The following is a 24,147-nucleotide window of genomic DNA, read 5'->3' on the forward strand; positions in this document are numbered from 1 at the left end:
AGCCACATTAGCTTTTGTTCATAAAGCAATTAGTCCGTTCAGTCAGTTTCGAAGTCCGGGTCCATTGTGCCGGGACTCGAACCCGGTCCCTTTAGCATTCGGCGCGCGCGCAACACGTGGCAAACAATATGTTTTTGTTGCTTTTCGGACAGCGCCGGGGATGGAATAGCATGTTCTTTAAATTATTTTATTAAAAATGTAGGTATAAAATATTTTTTGTTAGTGAAATAATGCCAATAACATGATTAAAGGTAAATTAACGTCAGTCTGCATTTTCTTAAATAATAGTAAGAGCAAATTCACCGGGACAGTCCATACCCAAGAAAAGAGCAAAGTATATTGTGTCAATTAATGGTCATTAATATACAAAAACTGATATGATTGATCTAAATGGTATCAAATGCCGGTAAAATAGCTGCTTACTAGAATATAGCGATAAATTAACAAATTGTTTGTTTACCACTTAATTGTTTTGTTTACAAAGGCCGCCGGGCGTCATTAGACACATAATTATACCTAGTGGTTGTTAGGCTTATATTAAATTAAAGTTAAAAGCCAATTTATTAAAACGTCTAGCGGTGTTTTAAATACTTACTAGACTAGACTAAATGACGACATTCCTTATGATTGATTCATTAATGAAATGAAAATATTTACTTATCATTTCACTTTCATTAATCCCCACGTAAACATAACTTGTGAATTTTGCCGATATTCTGTCAATATTTTAGTTTACCTTATTTTGTGTATATGTTTTAATCTTAGTTTACTATACTCCTTGTATTTGTTTTTCTCAAACATCTTGAATCTATATCAAAATAACCCACATTTTATTTTATTGTATTTCTTTTTTCAAAAAAATTTCATGCTTAAGCCGACTCCACGGCTCCCAAGGGTGTGCCAGGCCCCGTGTGCCGCACGTGGTCCGGTGGTCGACCGGAGCAGACGGCTCCATTGGGAAGCTGGCTTTGCTTGGTTTTACTTAAATCCACACTAAATTATGCCATTAATGCACATCAGATGACTTCATTACGGACGCTGCTTGTTGCTCTTGGAGATTTGCTTAAACTTCATATTAAATAATATGATTTGACATTTTCAACATAACAATTTTTATTCTCCAAAAGCTTTATAGGTAGCTAGAGCTTTTGCTCGAGACTTTATGTAGACTTAGCGTAGATTTGGATAAAAAGTAATCCTAACTAATCAACTATGTATTTGATTGATTGTAATAATTTAAGTCATTTACGTGTATAGCCGCTGAAACATTGCAAAAAGAAGTCAAATCAATAAAAGATTGACAGCCCTAAAATAGAAGTTACAAGTTCGCGAATTCTCGGCATCGGGCCCGAGCTTGCTTGTTTGCTTCATGAAGATGTTTTTAATTAGCCTTGCACTGAATTGTAGCTGTCAATGTCACTTCCCTCAAACTAGGTAACTGTCAAGGCACATTCTAGGATGAGAACAAGAACAATACACATTTCCCAATCATCACCGCATTAGCCTCATCTTCGCTCCAAACTTAGACCAAAACTAATGATTAATGATCCGTCGACGGACGATGACAGAAAAAACCGATTACTGGGACAACACTAGTCGTTCGTTGCCCCTCACTATTTGGGTTAGTTTACATATCCCGGCTTCCTCTGTTAATATGTGGCACGCGTTATTATAAGCCATGTTTATGATTTAGTGAAATACCAGATGGAGTAGAGGTGTTGCGATTACCGTCGCAGGCTCGCAGTCGAATGTTTGGGGGCGACCTAGAAGATAATAATGTTGCGGCTGACTAAGATTCTGGATTTTGTTAATCGCAAGGCGATGCGCACGCGGCGGTATAAAGTGGCTTACCCATGTATTGTGACATGCAATAAAATAATTTGAATTTAAAGAGGAAAGCTCCACAATATTTTTTTATAGAAATAATTTACTTAGTTTCGTAGTGCTAAATACGAATTAAAAAAAAATAGTGCTTCAGGTGGAATAAAACGCATGATTACTTTTTTGGTGTTTTTTACATTGAAATTATATTTCGCTACTACGGTTTTTCCAACATTTATTAACGAATTGAAAATCGAATACCTAGTTGCCAACATTTTCACCACCACGAGTAGAGCCACGTCAGAAGGCTAGTCTTGCAAAGGTGTGAATATTGAGCGAGATTTTTTAGTCGTGTGAACATTCCGTCACAATCGATATAGTTATTAATAATGTGTTATTTATCTCGAGTTCTGTCTGGGAATAATGTGAAAATTACAGGCTTTAGGTAACATCAAAGAATGATTAATGCCTTTCTCATTAGATTCGATAACTCAATTAAATATTAATTAATTGCTTACGTTAAAAATGTTTGTATAAATGACATATATTATTAGAAAAGTCATAAAAAATAAGGAGTTAGTACCTAGTTGCAGTTAAATCCACATCTCATCCTCAGTTATTATTATGGCCCCGAAAAACTCTGACATCAGTGGCTATAAAATAAATTCATTTTAGATGTGATTTCGAATTATCACTTGTGTTCTAGCATTTATTTCCTAGAAAAAGTAGATACGCGAATCGATAACTTTTTACAGCCCACAGTTTAAAAGTGGACAACCCCGTGTTCGCAAGTTATGACCAAATGAAATATTATAACAGCGCTCACGCCAGGATGCATCTCATTAGTCCCAATGAAATCAAAAGCTCGCCTTCAAAGTGTGGACACAATTAAACAGATTACCCAATGTTCCGAGTTGTAAACCTAATTCAATTGGCGTAACCCATCCCTAAGAGGATCTTGACTCACGAAAACATGGATTATCCTTTGGTGTGGTTACAAAGATAGAAATAAAACATATCTCAAGAGTTGGTGTGCGACCTAGAAGTTTGAAATGCAGACGCAACAAAGTGAAATATTTGACACATATTGATTGAAGTGACAGCTTACAATCATCTTTCTTTTACAGTAATGTCGATTTACTTCTGCAATAGATTTAATGATGTGCTAGAAGATGAATCATTTATTATTAGAATTTATTATTCCTTATTTCCGCAAAACTCCTGCCAAACCACCGGCCCGGGTATCTAGCTGTGCTTCGCCCAATAAACCGTCTATTTCAGCGCTTTATTGGACAATAAACGCAATTTTTTCCAGCCATGCCGCATTTGTGGCTATAAGTTTATGACTTAATTCTCCTCTGTAGACTGAGAAACATCACTCAGTAACATAAATTATACAAAAATAAGCAACTACAAGTAAAATAAAAACAAAAAACTATCGCAATTAAAAACATTTTTCAAATTCTCCGCAAAAAAGAATAGCATCAAACGCGTGATTCGAATTTCGATCGCGATTACTTTTTATTTCATTTTACATTGTTTCATTGTCGCCTTCGATCTATTTTGGTCGGCATTCTATGCGGCCAGTACGTTCCTTCGCCCTTTGCTGTACTAATTCTACAAAATAATCATTTGCTGCCAGTTACTCAAATGTAGACTTTATTACAGTTTGTAATTACGTGTCCTTTTTATGGATGGTTTGCGTGAATTTGGTGATTCCTTGATAGGATTTTTAAAATGCTATTTTTATATCGTTTTATTTTTGTTTTAGGTTATTGTCAGTTTATTTTTAAACCTGGTATTAAAAGGTTATTAATTTAACAACGTTTAACTACACTTTGATAAAATCAATCATACGACGCGACGTAGTAACTTAACTGTGCCATAGGTACGTTATATTGGAACATTTGGAACTATGTAAGTTACACCTGAAGTTTGTCTAGAAGAGTTACTTTTGGACTTGAACATTAATAAGTATTAGTTATAAAGTTATCAATAATTCCCATTTAAGTATATCTTTCTCGGACACTATTGCCTAACACAAGTCTAGTTCTATGTAAATTTTACAAGTTCAACGAATTTCCTTGAATTGATGAACGGTGATCGGACAATTTGTATGTACGAAGATGCCCGTCGCATTAGTTTTTATTCTGCCGATACCTGGGCCCCGTGGCTTGCATAAGAATATATGGCCATTTCATGTTATGACATACTTAGACACATGGCGTTATGCTCTTCCTTGTTCATAAAACTTTATTGGTTGCAATGTGTCATTGTGCTTTTGTAATTCATTGGAGCCAATGATACTAAATTTTAAACCACAATGCTATGCCAATTTGTTTAGATGCAATCACTTCTATAATGCTGTTAGTAATCATTTGAATTTGATGACATTTTAAGATTAGATACTTCTGATTTAATTTCTGAATAAGTTCTTTAAGGACACATTACCTATTTTAATAAGTTACTTTATAACTACACAGTTTATGTAATTATGACAAACAAATCAATAAATGTATGGAAGCCAAGCCAATTAATATTTTCTCTACGCCTCTGGGCTTCCCCATGGCACGAGCTAGGTGTCAATAATTCAAAATGTTAATTACTTACTGCTTAATAAACGGACATTCCATGTAACATCAATTATGATTCGCTGCAAGTATGTTGCTATTAAAAATCTTGCGACGCCTTCGCGCAACAAAGTGGGGGTACCTCAAGGTAGCACTCTAGGACCGTTACTTTATATGATATGTACGGATGAGTTATCATAGATAGGTATTGGCAGGTTAGCAGGGTGCCATATCCGCCGATACATCAAGACTTCCTACCACGTTGCCAATGATAAGGCGGAAACGATAGACGTGGTTACTATCAACTGACATTTACACTTGGCTTTGTTGGATGAGTCATTGTTCATTAATAAATTATAAGAGATAACGCGTGTCTTGTTTACTCGTATGTGCTAGGAATGCAATTTGTTCGTTAACATATGTTTATCATTAGGAATGCAAACAAGAAATTAGAGTTGTTTTTAGAAAGCCACATGATTGTCATGTATGTACATGTTATTTTTAGATACAAAGTGATTTATCGTTATTGTGATTGAATTGTGCAAAGACAGTTTTATCGTACTTATCTTCTTTTACTGTGAAAAGATAAGGTTAAAACAAGAAAGCATTAAGTTCCTTAGAAACTTTTACCTTTTCTCTCATTATCTTAAATACTTAAATCATTACAGTAATTAGTATTTAAATAAACACAAGTTTTTAACGCCACTTTCTGCGAAATGACATCTTGAAAACAAAATCTATTGCTACATGGGATTTTTGGTTTTTTATTATTTGTATTTTTCAGTTATGCTTTTAAATCGAATAGTGATGTGTTTGATTCCTCCAGCGTTCTTTGTTAAGTATTCTCTTCATTTAAGCTCTTAACGGTTTTCAAGAAGCCATTACACGTAAAAGGCAGTGACTATTGTCGGTACCACTAAAGGTGATATCTCTGGTGCAGCCATCAGGGGTCCAAATGGCTTTAATGGCGTGTACGTCACGATTGCATATGACGTAGTCACTGGGATTTCACATTTTTGTTCTAATGATTTTAAAACTCTATGGGTGGCATTGCCTTCTAAGTACCTTAGATATCTACTCAATTGCTGTCTGGTATAGGTCGGTTACAACCTAGTGTCAAAAAGCTTCAAATTCATAGCTTTCGATCTGAGTTCTTATAATCCATTTGTGTACTCGTGATCATGTGACTTATTTTCACTATTTTCATAAATAACCTTAAGACCACGTCTTTATTCCAAATTACGGTTACAAAGCTGGTAACATACTGCATCCCTAATTGCATTATTGCATACTAAATTGGCTTAAACGATTCCAATCCGATTTACTCTAAACAAACAGTGCTCATGAAAATGAATGATGGCTAAACAGGTCAAGTGAGCCCGGGCCCAATCGCTAGTTAAGCCGCATTAAACCAAATCGCCCCCAACGACACCTAACTCGATGGGACAAAACGCTCCCATTGTCTCAAATCACATGAGTGCATTATCTTCGATTGTCCAGATAACACTGCTATGCCACAAAACGGAACGCTTCTCTCATACAACACCGCTCTAAATTTAACCTTAGATTGTGAGCTGCAAGATTGAAAGTCGCGTGGGTGCGCGTGCGCAGCAAGTGTCATTTTAGTTCCGAATAGCGTTCGAGACGCAATAAATTTCAATTAAGATCGCCGACAGGGTTTATGACATTGTCTTACGGAGGAGATTTGGCTAGGATCTGATTCGTACTGCTGGACATCTTTATCGGTAATTGCGCAAACGCGCGAAATCGCTTTGGATGAAACTTAAAACAAAATCTTGTTTAATGTCCGATGCATGAAATTATCTTAGGCATCTATTTCATAGTGGTCATACCTAGAAAATATGTTTTATTTATCAATCCTACTAGATTAGTAGAACAGTAGTATAACTTGTGAGATTTTATAAACACTACAACTGAGTAAGCTAGAGTCAACAATTTACAAAAACGAATTTAAAATAATCTGAAAAACTATTTTCCAATCGGATCATTGGCATATTGGAGGATCTTTGAAGAAAATACATTGGAAGCACCTGAGTTGCATAGTAAATCAAATAACAGTAAAGTACAGCGATAAATCAGCACAAAACAAAAGCACAGAAATGTAAAAAGATTGGAATTGCTTTTACGACTTCATTATATGAAAATGGAAGGCTGATAAGTGATTATTTGTGTGATTATGCTGGGAGGCGCGACTTATGGTCAATCTACGTACGAATGGGCGTCAATTGACAGCCGATGCGCTGCGTTAAGGTTATTTATCGGCGGGATGCGCCTGCGCAGCGGTAGGCTACTGGGGCCATGAGTCTGTGGAATTTGCGGATACTAAGGCTGGATTGCACCATCTTACTTTAACTTTGACAAACGTCAGAAATCTGTCAAACTCCAAGAAACTTCCAAAAAGGACTAGCAATACTGCAGTTAGAAGCAGTCTCTAGTTTTCAGATTTTTGACCTACGCGAAGTATTAATACAAAATGTAATGATTTTCAATTCATTCCTTCCTTAATTCTTCTTTACTAAATATTTGTAATCAGGATCTTTATCACTTCATCTTTATCAGGTACAGGCAAGGTATATAGGTATCATGTGATAATAATATTAAACTTACAAATGATTTTAAAGAATTATCCTACAAAATTGTGATTTTTGGTCAAACTATTGGCCATAAAATAGCATACACGAGCCAATGGTCTTCCTCGGCGGTCGTTTATTAGCGCGCTGACATAACACATCGCATAATGAAGACTCGACAAGGTGCGCTGATGAAAAGCCCGTGAAGGGACAATTTACAGCTACAACTCGGAAAGGTTGGATCAAAAGGAAGTTATTTTGTCTGGAATCCACCAAGACAAATCGAAAGAAAATGACGAATAAGAAGGTTCAAGTCTTTACAACAATTAATAAAAGACTAACCAAAATGATAGCTAGCGATCAATAAGGTTCGAAGTTTCTTCTATTATAGACAAAGTTTATCAAGAACAAACATAAAAAAAAAGAATCTCCTTATACGAGCTTATGAAAAATGCTGTTGGTGGAAAGAAAGTAACTTACATATAGCCTCTTGCACTGAATATAGTCAAGGGGCATCGTGTGTGGTTAAAGAGTAATTTAACGACAAGCCATTCAATCGTAAATGCATCAGCGAGCAAATCAAACATGTCCTTAATGATTAAAACCATAAAACATCTACAACCGTCGTGACAAAATAGAGGGTCAATTTTTCCATTATGTAGCCTAATCGGTCGCCTTCTATCAAGTTGTTATAAATACGATCGTTACAAAAAGGATATCATAATTGTCAACACGGCACATTACCTGAGACATAATAGAAAAAAACAATCTTCAAATTCTACCCACACTTGATTAATATTTCTGTGCCAGCTTCAGAAATCGTTCTTACTTCCTCGTACGTGAAGTGCATTTATTGACGATATCCTTTCCTCTTCTTGCCTATGAGTCGGGTGGTAGGTGCGAGGGAGAGAGCAGAAACGTCTTATTGCAGTCAATCATCTATATTCCTGGTTGGTAATATTATCGAAGCTTCCGGTCGGAGTCGTTGACTTTGGGTTTGGACTGGCCACTACTGGGAACTGTTGAATTGAGCTGAATGATAGTATTGTGTGTAAAAGTGGACAGATTTGTGATAAATGATAACCCCACTGTTGAAGCCCACTTGTATAGAACAATCATGTATCTCTGAAAGTATTTTTTACTGCATCAGCCATCAAGATTAGGGCGGGCGGATGAAATTTAAAGGTAGAAGCAAACAGCTTGGCCCAGAATTTTCCATGGAAACAAAAAAAATGTGTGTTTTTTATGTGATAAATTAAATTAGTTATTAGGTTTTTCAATGGTGAATTAACCTTATTGGATTAAGACTATTGCTAATCCGAAGCAACCAAAACTGGGATCCTATATTTCATTACCGTATGAAGTTATACAGATCTTTTGACATAATTTATCTTAAAAACACTAATGTTGGCATTACCCAAATACATTAAAGCAAGTAATGATTCATTTCTTTAACATAGTATACTCACATTACTCATACAAACATACAAAACAGAAATATTTATTAAGTATTGAGTAGGCGTGGATATTGACTTACGGTGATTTGTGGGGGCAAAATTGTCAGCCGAGTCTATTCCTAAATAATTTATTGCTTGTTTTCAGTTTGGAATACTCTATTCATGTATGTGATCTCTCTTTGACTTTGCAACAACTCACTATCATTGCTATTTTTGTTACTGTGTGCTGTTTTTTTCTGAAGTATAAGGACTGCCATTTATAGTAAGGTAAAACATGAGCACAGTTATTATTATTATCTATCTACATATTATATGTATATCACCATGTTTTAAGCAAATAAATTTATTTGATTTGATTTGATTTAGATTTTGACTATACCTACATATTTTGAGATACGAATATAAATATTATTATTTAATTTTTTGACTTAAAAATTAGCTAATTTTTAAGTCGGTCTTCAGTAAAGATGGAGTTTCTCCGCATTAACCGAAGTTACAGTAAAGAAATGACAGTAATGACACATTTGTATGTAGCATATAAAAATAATAATATCGTAGGTGCACTGACGGACATTTATGGGATATTTCTTTAACACAGTTTTAAGAAAAGGCAACTGCTATGCCTTCATTTTAAGAGTATGCACTTGTACTACAGAATAGTCAAGTGCTAGTGATGGGCCAAAGTTCATTTCACATTATCCAAGTTCATATAATCATGAACATACATAGAAAAAAAATGCATACAGCCGAACATAGAACCTCCTCCTTTTTTGAAGTCGGTTAAAAACTCGGTTTATTTTACTGAATTTCATCGAAATTAATGACTTGCTAAATAGAGAGCAGAAGGGATGAGTCCAGTTATAAGTAACTAATTTATTGGTGTAAAAAAACTAGAACCCTGTATTAATATACAACAACGATTACTTTGTCTTAATACCGATTGAAGTTTGATCAAATTGAACTTAAAATTCGGTGCACACAGGAAAGCCAAATATTTGCCAATAAAACGCATTCGTCCCATCACTAAAAAGTACTTGTTAACTATAAAAATAAAAATCCGTCGTGAGTGTCCGTCGGTCTGTTGTCTGGCGACTCTACAATGCGAGCACTCCATCACGAGGATAGTACACTGGAGTACGCGGGACAGAAACGTGTGTAGAGCCGACAGTCTTTAAATTTTTGTTAACGACACACAAACACAGTACGTAGTGCTCATACATTAGCTGTATGTAGAGAGCTTCCCCAAACCGTCCAGTTAGCGTGGGGAATATAGAACAACTTCTTTTAGAGAGAGTCAGTGCAGTCGAGACTAAATGAATGGTGATGAATTTGAAATAGTAATAGTTATTCTTCTTCCTCGGCCCCTCACAGATGAAGATCGCGACCACAAATAGTATAGTTAGAGCTATCGAAAAGAATCAGCGCCTTTCGGTAATAAAAATAAATAAGATAGACATTAATATGGTAAATATGTAGAGACATATAAGCCACAAACGCTTTGAAGTTCTTAACTTTATTACTTGCCTCTCAAATAGGTATTATTATAAATTTTAAATTTATTAAGTGACTGTACATTTGCTAACCAATTTTAATGATTGTTTTTTTTTTCAGGTAAGTAGCTGAATTAAAGCACATTAAAAATGCAGTTCAAACGAATAAATGAAAATTGAGCAAGTGGTAATATTCAGATTCAGATGAACAAACGGTAAGTGCAAACAAATCATAATATTTTTCTTGCACAAACTCGACTCTATGCATTCCATAGTATTCCCAAGACAGAAGTCTCCCCTAATCTTAAAACTTGCGCCTGCGTCTGATTCAACAGACAAAGTATAACATGACCTTTATGGCTTCGGTAATAAGGTTTACAGCTTTACTTTGTCGTCTGCTATACAAGGACGTTGTTCTACAACGTTGCATTGTAGTTGTTTTATAGGACAAGAGGACAAGAAACAAACATGATCTTAATTTAAATTGCCAAAAGAAAAAAGGGGTCTTGCAGCACAGAAAATAGACTCCAGTAAACATTTTGATTAGCTTTAACATTGAAAATTTTTATTTGTTTTACAGAAGAAAGTTGTAAACAGATATCTGGACTTGTAGAATCACATCGGTACAGGCATTCATACTCGTATAAATCGTATTTATACTAGGTATGAAGAAGAAGAATTTTGTTTTGGAAATGCTACGCAGTTGGGTGCTTTATGAAAGCGGTTAGCTACTCGGTAACTAGAGAGACGATAGGACAAGAAAATCTTTCATACCTAGCTGACAAAATATGAAAATAGCAGTTCAAAATCCGTTAGTCAAAGCATTAATAAAGCTATGGCTGCTGAGCACATACCAGTGTAACAAAGACACAGTTGCGATATAATCCGGCACAAATATGTCGCCCGCACACCTTCGACACAGTATAAGGTGTGCAGACGTGAGCCTGCTACTGATGAGGTGGACAGGGATGGATTGAGGGCAAGTTAATGAGGAGCAGAAGGTTTGGGAACAAAAAATGTCTAAATGCTAGCTGAAAAAATTCTAATCAGTCTGTCATACTGAGTTACTTGCGCTGCTTCTTCTCAGCACTGGCCCATTTGTTGTCACGAAGCAGCGGTAGGCTTAAAGTAATACTGAGACGCGTAAAAGAGCTTTTATAAGCCCGCTTGCAAGTGAATTTGAACTCATACCACACTTTAAAAAACCGAAATAAAACTAATATTCTTCAATTTGTGTACATAATTAAAGAAAACCTTCCTAATGAATTTATTAGTGAAAATCGCAAGAAAATACGTTCATTAGCACTTTAACATAAACTGTGGAAGACTTTGCGAAAGTTGTATTGTATGTACTTTATACTGTAGCCAGTCAATTGTGAAAAAAAATCTGTTAGTTTCCCTAATTTGTAAAGTCCTACCTACCTCTAAAACGCCACTAAGTCCAGCCCTGGTGGCCGCGGGTCGTACGTCGGTAGCATACCGTTAGGGCAGGACTCCAGGCTGTTAATTGTCAGTCTTAATTATCTACTTTGTTTTACAAGAGTTGTCGTGAGCTAGCTAACTTGTAGCCAGAGGCTTGTACAACAAGTATCCTGTTTTTGATAGTATGCGAGAACATTGTGTTAGCGGTGTTTTGGATGTCGCATTTACAGAAACTTTACGTTTTTTGTTTTCATTAAAAATTCTTCGATCCGATAAAAATTGAAGCGGCTGTCATTTTAGTATGAATCTAGAGACTTTGATGAACTAATTCGAATTTCAGTTTTACGGTTTCTTTATATTATTTTGGTGTTTTGAGCTTGATAGAGGGTAACTTGGTCTTACCTAAGCTTCGAATCTAGGACTTACTATTTCTACCCCACCATAACAGTTGAAGGTGCCTGGATGCGAGCGGCGCAGGGCCGGTCTTTGTGGAAACCCTTAGGAAGGCTTTTGTCCAGCAGTGGATGTCTTTCGGCTAAAACTAACGAACAACAGTTGATTCTTTCCTCTAGAAAAGTAGACTCAACTGGTTCATCAATAGCGGTCAAGTTGCAAATCCTCGATATACATTATGACTTACTTATTCAGCGGTTTGGGAACCACTGTGAATGCCATTGTCAGTAAAAAAAAGTTTGTAGATGGCACAGGTTAGATTTCTTACAGCTTTGTTGCCGTCAACACTAAGGACGGCAATCAGCGGCACAAATCACCGCATTGCCATGCGCCCGCGCCGGCGTCTCTCGCGATTAACACGAATCGTGTAGCTGTAGGGAATGCTAATTGGTAGGGGTTGTGTTTTTTACTTTGACAACTTGCTGGTTGAGAAATTAAGATCAAAAGTTTTGCTATAATGTTGGAAGTCTGTTAACTTTTTTTTATGATAACAAAGCAGTTATTTGACCACAATCGCACATGATATTAAATGGAATGCAGTCTAGGATGGTACATATCTGTCCTGTAAGTGCCTATTCACTCTCGCCTTGAAAATGCCCGGATTATAATCTTCGGGAAAGACAGAGCAGGCAGCGAATTCCAGTCCCTAGCTGTTCGTAATTAAGAATAGTTCGTTTAAGTAGTTAAGAACCAAAAAGTAAAATAAAGCGTAGTAAAATTGAAATATTTTATTTCAAGCCTAGAATGCAATGATTGTATCTCCTTTGCATTTAATTCACCTTGGTGGTGATATTTTCATAGAATTGTTGTATTCTTCTAATGTAACCCCTGAAGATAAACAGAACTTTATGACACGTACTCGTCATTGCCAAGGGACAGCCCTGTCCAAAACATTGTCAACTCGGGTGCAGAGTCCTAACGTATGGCGTCGCGTCCCATCGAATTGGGGCATCTTCGACTGTTCGGTTCGCTGCGTGCTTTGGAGCCGTCACGTCGCGGTAACAGTAGTTTTCAATCGAAGCATTGTTTTTGCATAGTAATGTCTGAATGTCATGTGTTTCGAGTACGACAAGCCTAAAACAAGAACGTTGTAGGTATCTTTCTTGGAAAATTTTAATGATGGACAAGTTTTAAAATGGTTATAAGCCGAAGTACTTTAACTTAAAAACTAAATATCAGGAAGAAATGTTAAAAATAACTTAGCACAATAAGGATACAAATAAAAATGCCAAACTATTTCCAACAAGCTTCACAAAACAGTAGGGTAATGTTTATTTCCCCAGCCTCCACTTAAATTTCACTTATTTTAAACTATTACCTACCGTTTTTTCCTCAAAGTAAAATCTCCGAGACCAGGTGCATAAATTAGCGGCAACACCGCCATTGTCGAGATGTTATCTGCGCATGCGCTACCGGCGCGACTCTATGGGAACGCGAATTGGAATAGGGACGTGCAAAAAAAGCTTATAAATTCTCACGAAATGGGAATTAAGTGCTGGGTTACTAAAAATAATAAAAGTCTAATAACGTTTTACATATCACTTGATTCTCTGGTATTTTTAAATATTGCAGTATTTTGCAATTATATAAAAATAGAAGAGGAATGCACAAACAAATTCTCTTTTCTGTAATGTGTCAAAGGAATATGATAAAGGTGTTTAATCTTTCGCATAATCTTCTTCAATCTTGAACAAAAAAGGTTTCAAAAGATAAAATCGTGTTAAAAATTGGTGTTGACAGATATCAATAGTTTTGACTTTAACGTACACTTTTTCGAAGGATCTCTAAAAAACCGTAGCAGTGCCCGTAAACTACACATACGAGGGTGGAATGACTGATGCGCGTGCGCCGATGGGATCTTTGTGCCTTTGTGAGGCGAGCGGGGACGGGGGATGAAATATACATTAGCTACACTTTTACTGACTTCGTATGGGTTCGGGTGTTGCGAAAGAAAACAATGGAATAAGGGAAGTGGAAGCATTGCACGAACAGATTGTGACAAATAAGTCAAGAAATGGACGTGACCCGACAAAAACGGGAAAAATGTATGGAGTTGTAGCTGCCCCAAGCTGATGCCAGTTGTTTTGTAAAATTTTGCAAAAGAGGTGTGATAATAGTTAGTACTGAGCTTTTCTCAGCACTCACTGGTCTGTGGGCCAAATAATGTGGGAAAAATTATGTGTTATTTTTCAGTGAAGCAGTGTATAACAGAAAAAATATTCACTGGGGCATGTAACAGCACCCTTAAAAAGCCAGCCCAGAAATTACTATATGATTTTAATTTTAATTTATTCACCCTACAATTCAGTATTTTACACATATTATAAACGTAGTACGAGTATGTACAAAGCGTCAGAGAAATTGTCAACCAACTTTTTCATATGACAATGTATTTCAGCGCCACACAGCAGCACAGTCATGTGTTCGTAGCCTAACTAATAAGAATTATTTTTATCAACTCCTGATTCGCAACAGACTCGTAAATAATCCGCGTGGAATCGAGATCATTTTTTCAACGTATTTGCGCGCGTTGAAAGATTCTCTGTTTGCAGATCAAAACATCGGAGAGTTCACCCGCACACATCGATCAAATTAGCTAACGAGGTCCAGGGCTACCACTTGTCACTTACTATAATATAAAATGTACTTTCGTTACCTACTTGTACAATGCTATCAAACGTGCACCTTGAAAAATAGCAAATTGACTGTCGATCAGGAAAAAATTATTCTTGCTATGCAATAAAAAGATTAATTTTCCATTGTATTGCAAAACATCCGCGTACACGCACATAAAAGGAAATTAATGAAAGATATTTTATAAAAGGAAATGTTATTGCAAAGCTTTCCGTATTTGGTAGATCATTTTAGAGTTTCAGTACACCTCAGTAGGTACCTATTTCTAGAACATTTAACACAAAAAAAGCCCTCAGGGGGTGTATGTTTCCTTTATTTTTTGGGCCAGTGATTCCAGTCAAAGATTGTTCTCAAAGAATATCCACTAGTAGTAAAAAAATATGGTTGAGTATCAGCCCTATTCTTCCACTACTGCCCACCGCTCCCGCTAGTTAGCCAATCTAGATTGACCCACATACAACCAGCTATTGTTTACCGCACATATCTCAGTTCGACCCATTTCGTCAAATATTTGACCGGGACCATCAATTTTGAGCAGCCCACCTTTGAGAATTAATGATTCGATAAGTAGAGTACCTACAGTGAATATGAAAATGTATCAATTAGTTACTGTCGGAAGAACTTTACTTAGGTGTGCCACAGTCTGCGTTTTTTGAAGTCACTCGGGATACTTTTAATATTTTTAGGTGCTGCAAGGGTTTGAGTCTTTTCTCAAGTTAACACATAATATCTATAATAATATATATGCGCTGAAACATTGGCAGATCCTAACAATAATTTAACAAAAGAGATTTCACAATATTTTTTCATAATCTTAGCTGTCGTAACTTCAAAAAGCCCAAACTCAGTAATCCCACCAGCGACCAGAAATCAGTAATGAAATACATTTGATCTTACAAAAGTGTTTGAAATCAACATTTCCTCGCCGAACCACCATGAGGTTCCGTAGTTTCGTAACCTGACCGTTTGAAACCCCATCAAATTCCCGCGCCTGTGATGTGGGGAATAAACCCGTCGGTCGGTCCGTTAGATGGTATTTATGACTTTAGGCTTAGACTTGATGCTGATGGTATCGTTTCTACAACGCCTTCATGTGCTTTTCACATTTTTCAATCGACGGAAATATCTTTTATGTTTATTACTTAATCAACAATCGATGGGGTTTACATAGGTATGTAGACCCCGTCTTGACAAACAAATTCTGGTGAGCCAGATGGTACAAAATTTACGCAGTTTCTAGTCGAGGCTTAGAAATAGTGTTGATTGACGTGCGTTGATAATGACGATGATAAAATAAAATGATATGGCTAGCAGAAAGTGGTATAGTGTCAACAGACAAACGACAGCTTATGTCTGCTCTAGCACCAGTATCACAGCCAGCATCTTGGCGAATTTTGCTTGAATTTCGAATTAGATTATTCAGTCTATAATTATTTCCGACTCCGTCTCTATTTAGAATAAAATTATTCACTAAACGTTTTGAAATTAATTAGAGATAAGACGTTTCTCTCAGCGCCGAAGAAAGTGGAAAGCATTCGGTCTACCGTTGCTATTTCTCTTATCTATCATTTTAATAGTCACGACTCCGAGTCGTGATGGATTTTCGAAAAGGGGAATTGTCTAGACAAGAAAATTATCCTTAAATTGATGTAAATTAAGATGTTTGTTAATCTTGTCTTGGAAACTAAGATTATAAGATTAAGGAAGTAGGCAAAGGAATGATTACGAAGTTGTCGTAGATGGCTAAGATAAATTATAAAGTCTAACACAAGAGTGATAAAGTAAAGCAATAAAAAAATAATTATTCGTATTGTTAAAATTGTTACCAATGGCTTGACTTCAAGGTATGAAAATAAATCGAAGAAGGCCAAAGTTGTTTATAAACTGAAATCGCAAATAATCTTTGAACTGCAAATGTATAACAAAAATCATAATCAAATTTCAAGGCGAGCAGAATTTCGAAATCCCGGGAAAAACCATTTCGCTCACGAAACGGTTGTAAAAGTCTGCAGGATAGAAGCGGGGATTTATTCGCCTGCTAAAAATGTAGCAAAGAGATTGCGATTACATACGTGACCTTAGTGTTTTTTTTCTGTTTTAATGTTTTTCATGCAAAGGTCAGCGATAAGATGTGCTTTTGATATCACACATAACCAATTTTCTACTTACGCCAATTTTTTTTTGTAACTTTTCAATATTCTTTTAGGATTATTTCAGACTAATGAATGTTAAATAGCTCTGATCCCATTATAACTCTATGTAACATTAATAATATAACTTTAAAAAAAAACCGACTTCAAATGCGTTAACTCTAATAATACCTTTTCAACAAAAAAATAATCGTTCAAATTGGTTCATAATCGGCGGAGATATTGCGTATAAAAAAGTTCATCCCCAATTTTCCACCCTTGGGGGTGAAATATTTTCTTCAAATTCGCATGAAACCACCCTTTTAATAATACATATTCAACAAAAAAATAATCGTTCAAATTGGTTTATAATCGGCGGAGATATTACGTATAAAAAAGTTCATCCCCAATTTTCCACCCTTGGGGGTTGTTTTTTTTATTATTGGGACCACCCTTGAGGTATTACCTATACGCCGAAAAAAGATTTGTTCAAATCGGTTCATAATTGGCGGAGTTATCGCGTAACAAACATAGAATTAAAAAAACATACGGGTCGAATTGAGAACCTCCTCCTTTTTTTGAAGTCGGTTGAAAATAGTAACTATTCATCTAAAAATTCATGAAGCGGCATCTCTGACCGTGACTGCCATAAAATAATGCCAATGGCATACATTAGTGATATCATAGAAAAATTCCGATTATAAAATGAAAATATAAATATAACATTTCAAGAATTTATAATTCCAAATCAAAGCGAAACAGCACATCGTGTTTAGATTGACGTGTCAGTATACGTGTCTACATACTAAATGATGGATACGGAGTAAGATTTGTTGAAATCAGTTGCGCGAAAGTACTCATTACTGGTGTCGATATCCGTTCTCTATGAGATGAATATTTATAAATTTAACAGGCGTTTGATAGACTGGCCACGGAATACTGCAAACCCTGATTTACATAAAGGAGTACACTCATTTGATGCGAGCGCAGTCGTATACTTAGCATGCTGTCAGTGTTATATATAGAAGTCCAAGAAAATCGTCGAAACACACGCTCTAGCAGAATGTTTACAAATGCGGGTAAATAACGATATTTGCACTTCTGCGAGTACGAGTTAGTTGACTGTAATTAGGCTTTTGAAGAACTTACACTTGGTAATTAAGTAAGTAAACTCGCATGTAGACTTAGTTCTGCTAAAACAGTTAGTGTACGAGTAAACATTGATAAAACATTATTCAAACAATATGAACACAAATGAACACACAAATAAAATAATCACCCCAAATCTACCACTCAAAGACACCAGAAGTAAATACTTTTGTAACGTAGGATGATAAATAAGGAAAATGGGTAAAAGATTTTTCGAAAACTGAAATAGAGCTATTAATGAATTTCTAAGCAATTAATCACTACCTACGGATTTTCAAATTGGACAATATTTTCTTGGAAGCGATTATTTCAATTCAACAATTGCAAATTTAGGCGAAGGCGATGACTGGACGTCTCCGCAGAACTGATGGTGGCTACAAATGGATCTGATCTCATGGCGTGTACTCCGTATGGACGGTATATCAACATTAACACTGTAGCATCTTAAGCAGTTGTGATAAGGTGCTATTTTGCAAGGAAAGTGTATAACCTGATGTGGTGTTGACTGTACCTGTAAATGTTGTAAACAGTAACTGTGGAAAGACGCGAAGCAAGCTCGAGTGCTGCCAAATCTGTAAGAATAATCGATGCGTAGATTAGTTTCCGATGAGGGCTAGATTGCACACTATAATAATAATAGGTACGGGTACTTTTGCTTTGCAAGAAAGTACCTGTACTTATCCATTTTTGATCATGCGTCCAAAAAATTCTATTGTACATAGTATTTACGTTCAATAATGGTACAAACTCGGTCTTTGCTAGTAGGTTTTTACGCATTCTTCAAGCTAGAACATGGCTATAGAGATATTTCAATAGTGGACACCAGAGGTGGGATAGTCCCATGACATAAGATAATTTATTTAACATTTTAACCATTAATCTCTTCACTTTGGAGATGCATCCTCTGACTGCTGATTGCTGCTGATTTACTTGCTCCTATATTTAATGCAGGAAGCCCAACTCGACAAATTGCCACAAATTTATCACCCCGTAGACAACTCAATTGCCAAATAAACAGACCGTAATCGTGTTGACATAAGATGTAATTTAGCTTGCACGGGAACAGCTCGACGACGGATTTGCGATGCCACGTTGAATTTAGGAAACTACGGTGGCTTACTTACGAGTCCTGCGGACTTATGCGAAAGTGAATTTCGTTGTTTATGCCATTGTTATAAAGCTTAGCTTCCATTGAATCAGACTACCTTTTGTAAAGTGACACCAGTGACATTACCATGATCATATAAGACTAAAGGTTTAAAAGTAGAGTTAAAGTACAAATTTTTGAACAATTTTGTAAATATAAACTTACCTATAGTTAGGATTAAGGGTATATTTTACTGAAAGTCTAAAAAATTTGAAATCTGTGCGAAGTACAGCGTACCTAGCTCTAGCTGGAGCAACTAATTTGTCACTTTTCAAAGGCTTATTTTATCTTTGTCTTTTGCACTTTTCTGTTATTAGGATAAGTGACTTTTGAAATATCCTAAATAAATATAATTTTATCGTTTTGTTTGTTTTATAACGTTTCTTAGAAAAATATGAGCGAATATTTTGCATGCCTGTTCAATTTTCAAATGCTAATGTTTGAAATTACAATTCTGCTGGACTACAAACGTTTTTTCAACGTAAATACTTGGCATTGGATCGCATACGCACCGATACATTGTCGATCGCCGCACATAAATAACCGTAATGCGAATTAAATTGGCTCTATTTTTAGAGAGGATTGCGCGCGCGCATTTTTCGCGTTGCGATTCAACATTATGATGAGAAAGTCTTTGAAATTTTTTTGAGAAAAAAAAAACCCATCAACTTGCATTGTGATTTGATTAAAACCATTACATTATTTTTTCCCAGGTTGTATGAAAACTGAGCAACACTTAAATTGTTAACATCTACGTCACTCAAGTCTAACCACAGGGGATCTAATGTTTACAGGATTACTGTTCTACTACAATTCTGTTTAGCCAGGATCTCCAATGAAACCCAACCATGAAGGTAACAGCGATGTTTATTGTCCTTAGTTGTTACAACGCACACGACAAATGTGTCTTGACTGTGATTCTTGGACACACTCTCGCAAAATGAATGTAAAGTGAGAGACCAAGAAAAGCGCTATAAATTACTCTGTATATTTTGCTCACTGAAAAAACAAGACATCTTACATTCTTCGCAATACAATCGTAATATCAGTTGAGTAAACGCATTTTTGAGTCGAGTTGTCAATCCGACATATCAGAGCGCGCGTAACGACTCCTGCGCATCGCATAACAGATTTAAACGTGGCCGTTATGGGCACAGCTAAGTAGCGGCCAATTGAGATTTAGTGATGTGTTTGTAGTCGATATTATGTCGATGATCGTACATATTTCTCTCCTGACTACGAGAGCCTTGAATTTATCACTAAACATACGTGGTCCTTTTTGGCTTGATTGACGCATGTTTAATGGTCTACTTACATATTTGTTATTATGATGTTCTTATTGCTATTTTTATTATTCTCTGAAGTTAATTTGATCTCTGAAAAGAAACTATACTTAAATATTTAGTTGTGGATACTCGCAGGATCAAAAATAAGACGCGCCTACAATAATTTATGCCGAATGAAAATTGTAACTCAGAAAAATACAATAGATTTTTATAGATGCTTTGCGGTTTGCAGTAGCGTAGAGCGTTTTTAGTATTCAGCTGACAAATAAAAGTTCGAGGTCAGTCTGTGGTTATGTTTTGGTTACTTAATATTGTGATGTTATTTGTTACGTGAATACTAAATTTCTTTTTGTATATCACAGCGCTAAACCGATGTACATGTGTTAATAAATTTCGAACTATCAACATACCAATAGCATGTTCAACTAATGGCATGTTTATGCATTGTGGCAAATGTTTAAATAAAATGTACTCTGAACTGAATCTGGTTAAATAACTGAGCAAATCGCTTTTTTATCGATAAGAACACTCTGCTCTATCACATCACTAGTTGTTTATCGTCGATTTACAAATCACACAATAGACCCGTGTAGGGGCTCCTTATCGGCGGGGTTCCATACGTTATACTTATTAACTACCGATTTGCTATTGTATAATGCATCATTGATCCCTCAATAGGGATTTAATATCTTTCGCCGTGGTTCATTCTCATAAATGTGGGAATGGTTTTTTATGTGTAAGAAAATATGGGCAGATTGTTGTGTTTTTGTCATCATTCGCAACCAAAAATGGGCTAATAGGCAGTACTTTTAGCACAAGCACGGGCATCTAAAATGTATTGCAATTTCTGTTTCTTATATCTTTCAATAGCAAGTTAAACATGACCAGATATTTTCAAGTTTTAAATTATCTAGAAAATTTTCAAGATTTATAATATTGCTTGCTCTAAAATTTGAGGCCGCCATGACAGTGTGCCCACAAATCATAATATGTATATACTCAACTAATAAATTAATAGCCTTGTTTTTAAACTTGCTCATTTCAATCTCCATAAAAGTGTTTTACGGTCCGTACAAATCAGTGTTTCGCATTAAAAAACACGAAACTGAAGTGTGACTCAATCGGGCACTGAACCTGGAGCCAGCTCACGCCGCGGAAACCTGTGCGATATTGTTTACGCGAGGGGTCTGCTTCTCATTTGATAGGATGTGTATATTAATATAATATAGGTTAAACGCTTCAAGGTGTTATGTTTAATATGAAGTGATGATGTTCAGGGAGTTCTTTATAGTATCTCATTGAGTTCACTCAAGTGTTTGTAGTAGTCTCTATTAAAGTATACCTAAATCAAATATTGATTTTATCCATCATCGCTGTCATTTACCAATTCAAATTTTTATTACTTGTAGGTTCTTTTCAGGGCACGTTTAGGGTGCTAAACAAAAGTAGCGGAAGTAAATCAGTACAGTGTCTAATGTAGATACTACATGTAGAATAACCCTTCCCTCTTTATTACTACCTTACTATGTATACCTATAAAGCACAAGAATGGCAACTCTAGGTCCTCGGTTCGATTCTTGTGATGGACACATAAGTAAAAAATATTTTTACGTGAATCACTTTACTACTATTTGTGTCATATTTGCCAAAAATAGTAGCCCGAATTCGCAAAATATCTTTACCCCCGCAGTCATAGTTCAGTGTTTATTCCAGTAAAAATCGCAATGTTTATAAAAACTTCAGTGTCACTGACCCTGAGACAGATTTGGGCCACAAATGTCCTCGCAGATTAGCGCGACACATTCGCTCGCTACGATTCGACTAATGTGCCAAATTGCTTTCTTTCGAGGTCTATTAGTTCGCTTGTTTATAGTAGGGAATCGGTTAAAGCTGTCAATTATTAAAAATGTCTGAAAGTTTTTTGGTTTTGTCGGACACTAGTATTCTTTATAAAACTTTCGTATTGTATGGTTGTTGCAACTAAAAATTGGAATTAAACACGGCCTTTTATTTGCCTGATAGTCGAGTTGACTAAGTTGTACCGAATGAAGTCACGGGCAAGTTTCTCTGGAATTATTTTTTTGATCCGTAGAATAGCCCTTCGATTAATACTTTGATTATATCAAGAAAAAGCTCCGAAAGCTCTGACATACCTCTGACGCAAACAAGCAGTCAAATATTTGGAGATCAAAAATGATTTTTGTCATATTTCACGTAAACAGTAGCCGTCAATTATTTGGAGCAGTTTCAAGCTTGTTGAAATACGATGATGTCATGAAAAATTGCGCAATTAACGTCATCTGTCATCTCCTACACTCGTGACTCTTGGGCGCCACCTCTGCCCAAATCTTATCACTAATGCACCCACGACTTAAGACGCCTTATCTACCTTCAAGGCGCCGAACGACTGTTTATATGTAATGGTTAAAATAATTACTTCTAAAAATACTTCACTCTTTGTTCGGGACTGTTGTTTCGAGTACCAACCCTTTTTACGGTATTTTTAGGTTCAAGTTTTTAAGTTGAATTGGTGGTCTGGGGCATTGAAAATTGAGTTTTATTTTTAGGCAGGATTATACAGCTTAAGTTGTGCTTGCTTGTGTTGTGTAAGGTCAATGATTTGAGTAAATCCCAGGAAATAAGTAAGTAAATTCACAATGAACAGTTAGGAAATTAGTAGTTTTTTTTATATCCGACTATTATTGCCACCTGTATTCAAACGATGCTTGCTTAAGTTAAGCAGCAACGCTATGCGAAGTCGAACGCACAACGTTGAATAGAGCTCTGTGATTGATTCGTATCATCGTGTGTGTTACTTCGCCACTCAAGTATTATCTATGAATAGGTTTTTGGGACACTGTGCGTCCACGCGCACTGTGAGACCTCATAGCAATGTTTGTGAATACGTAATTACTTTTGTACATTTGTAAAATCGACAAGAACCGTGGGATGTAGTTTGCCAACTCCCGATGTACACAAAAGTAACTCCCATCGTTACAGCTGACCGATAGCGCGGTGTACGACTAATAGACGCAGTTTCAGCGCGAAGTACGAGCGGTGACAAATAGTCCGTCTCCACCGCTGCCAGTTGGCAGCCGCCCAGAGTGGACGCTGGCCCTTATAGCTAGGGTTGTTATGAACACTTTGGTAGAAAAGTAATGATTTATTTTGGTTTTATATTGAGTGGTTGTATCACTGTAAACTGTCATGGGAGCCCGACTTGATTGGTGTAGCTTAATTGCACCAAAAGGCTTAATTTCACTTCGTGGCACAGAATAATATCCTACTAACTGAAAAGCCATTGATGTTAAAATGCTTGGGTAGTTTGTGATGAAAGACGCATTTCATCATGTAAAATTTTCCTATAACTTCTAATTTTTTCTTTCATGTCATGTAATGTACTGCATTGGTATGGTGAACTCCATTTTCATGGTTTACCCCAACACTTTCATAACAAAATATCCAGAGAGTTTCAAAGAAAACTTGCAAGAGTCTTAGTGCAGGTAATTTTCTCCATCATTATTTTCGTTATAATTGGAACTAGAAACATTTTCTTCATTTTCCAGCTGTCAGCCCTAATAGTAGCCCTACGCTCGATTAGCTCTTCAGTTCCTAGTGTATTATTAGCGCTCATACATAACCGATGTCCCTAATGTCGCATATCCTGCGCAGATTCAGAGATTGTGGTGGAAATTGAATTATTAACGATAAAAATAGCGACGTAATGGGAGAGGCTGATTGAATGATTGGCGAGCAGCGGCCTGTTGGGCTGGACGGGTTATTATCGACCTGTCATCGTCAAGGATAGGTGGCTGACATAGTTTTGATAGCTGCCAGTAACGTGGGATGTACCTCATGTACCGGTATACTGCACCATTATATGATAGCAACTGCAATTTAGAATACTTAGTTGCAAAGTTTATATCAACGCTGACGATTTTGTACACTATTGATAGGTTTTCTTTCGCCTAGACAAGTTACAAATCCTGACAGTTTTA

At 36.2% G+C, this 24,147-nt stretch overlaps 1 protein-coding gene across 3 annotated transcripts in view; it reads left to right on the plus strand.

Moving 5' to 3' along the window:
- Btl (fibroblast growth factor receptor) overlaps positions 1-24,147 on the plus strand; it is a 115,029-nt gene that overhangs the window by 32,622 nt on the left and 58,260 nt on the right. The window lies entirely within an intron of this gene.

This window comes from Ostrinia furnacalis, unplaced genomic scaffold (assembly GCF_004193835.3).
Source record: "Ostrinia furnacalis isolate ACB-3 unplaced genomic scaffold, ASM419383v2 OfSCF0077, whole genome shotgun sequence".
NCBI lineage: Eukaryota > Metazoa > Arthropoda > Insecta > Lepidoptera > Crambidae > Ostrinia > Ostrinia furnacalis.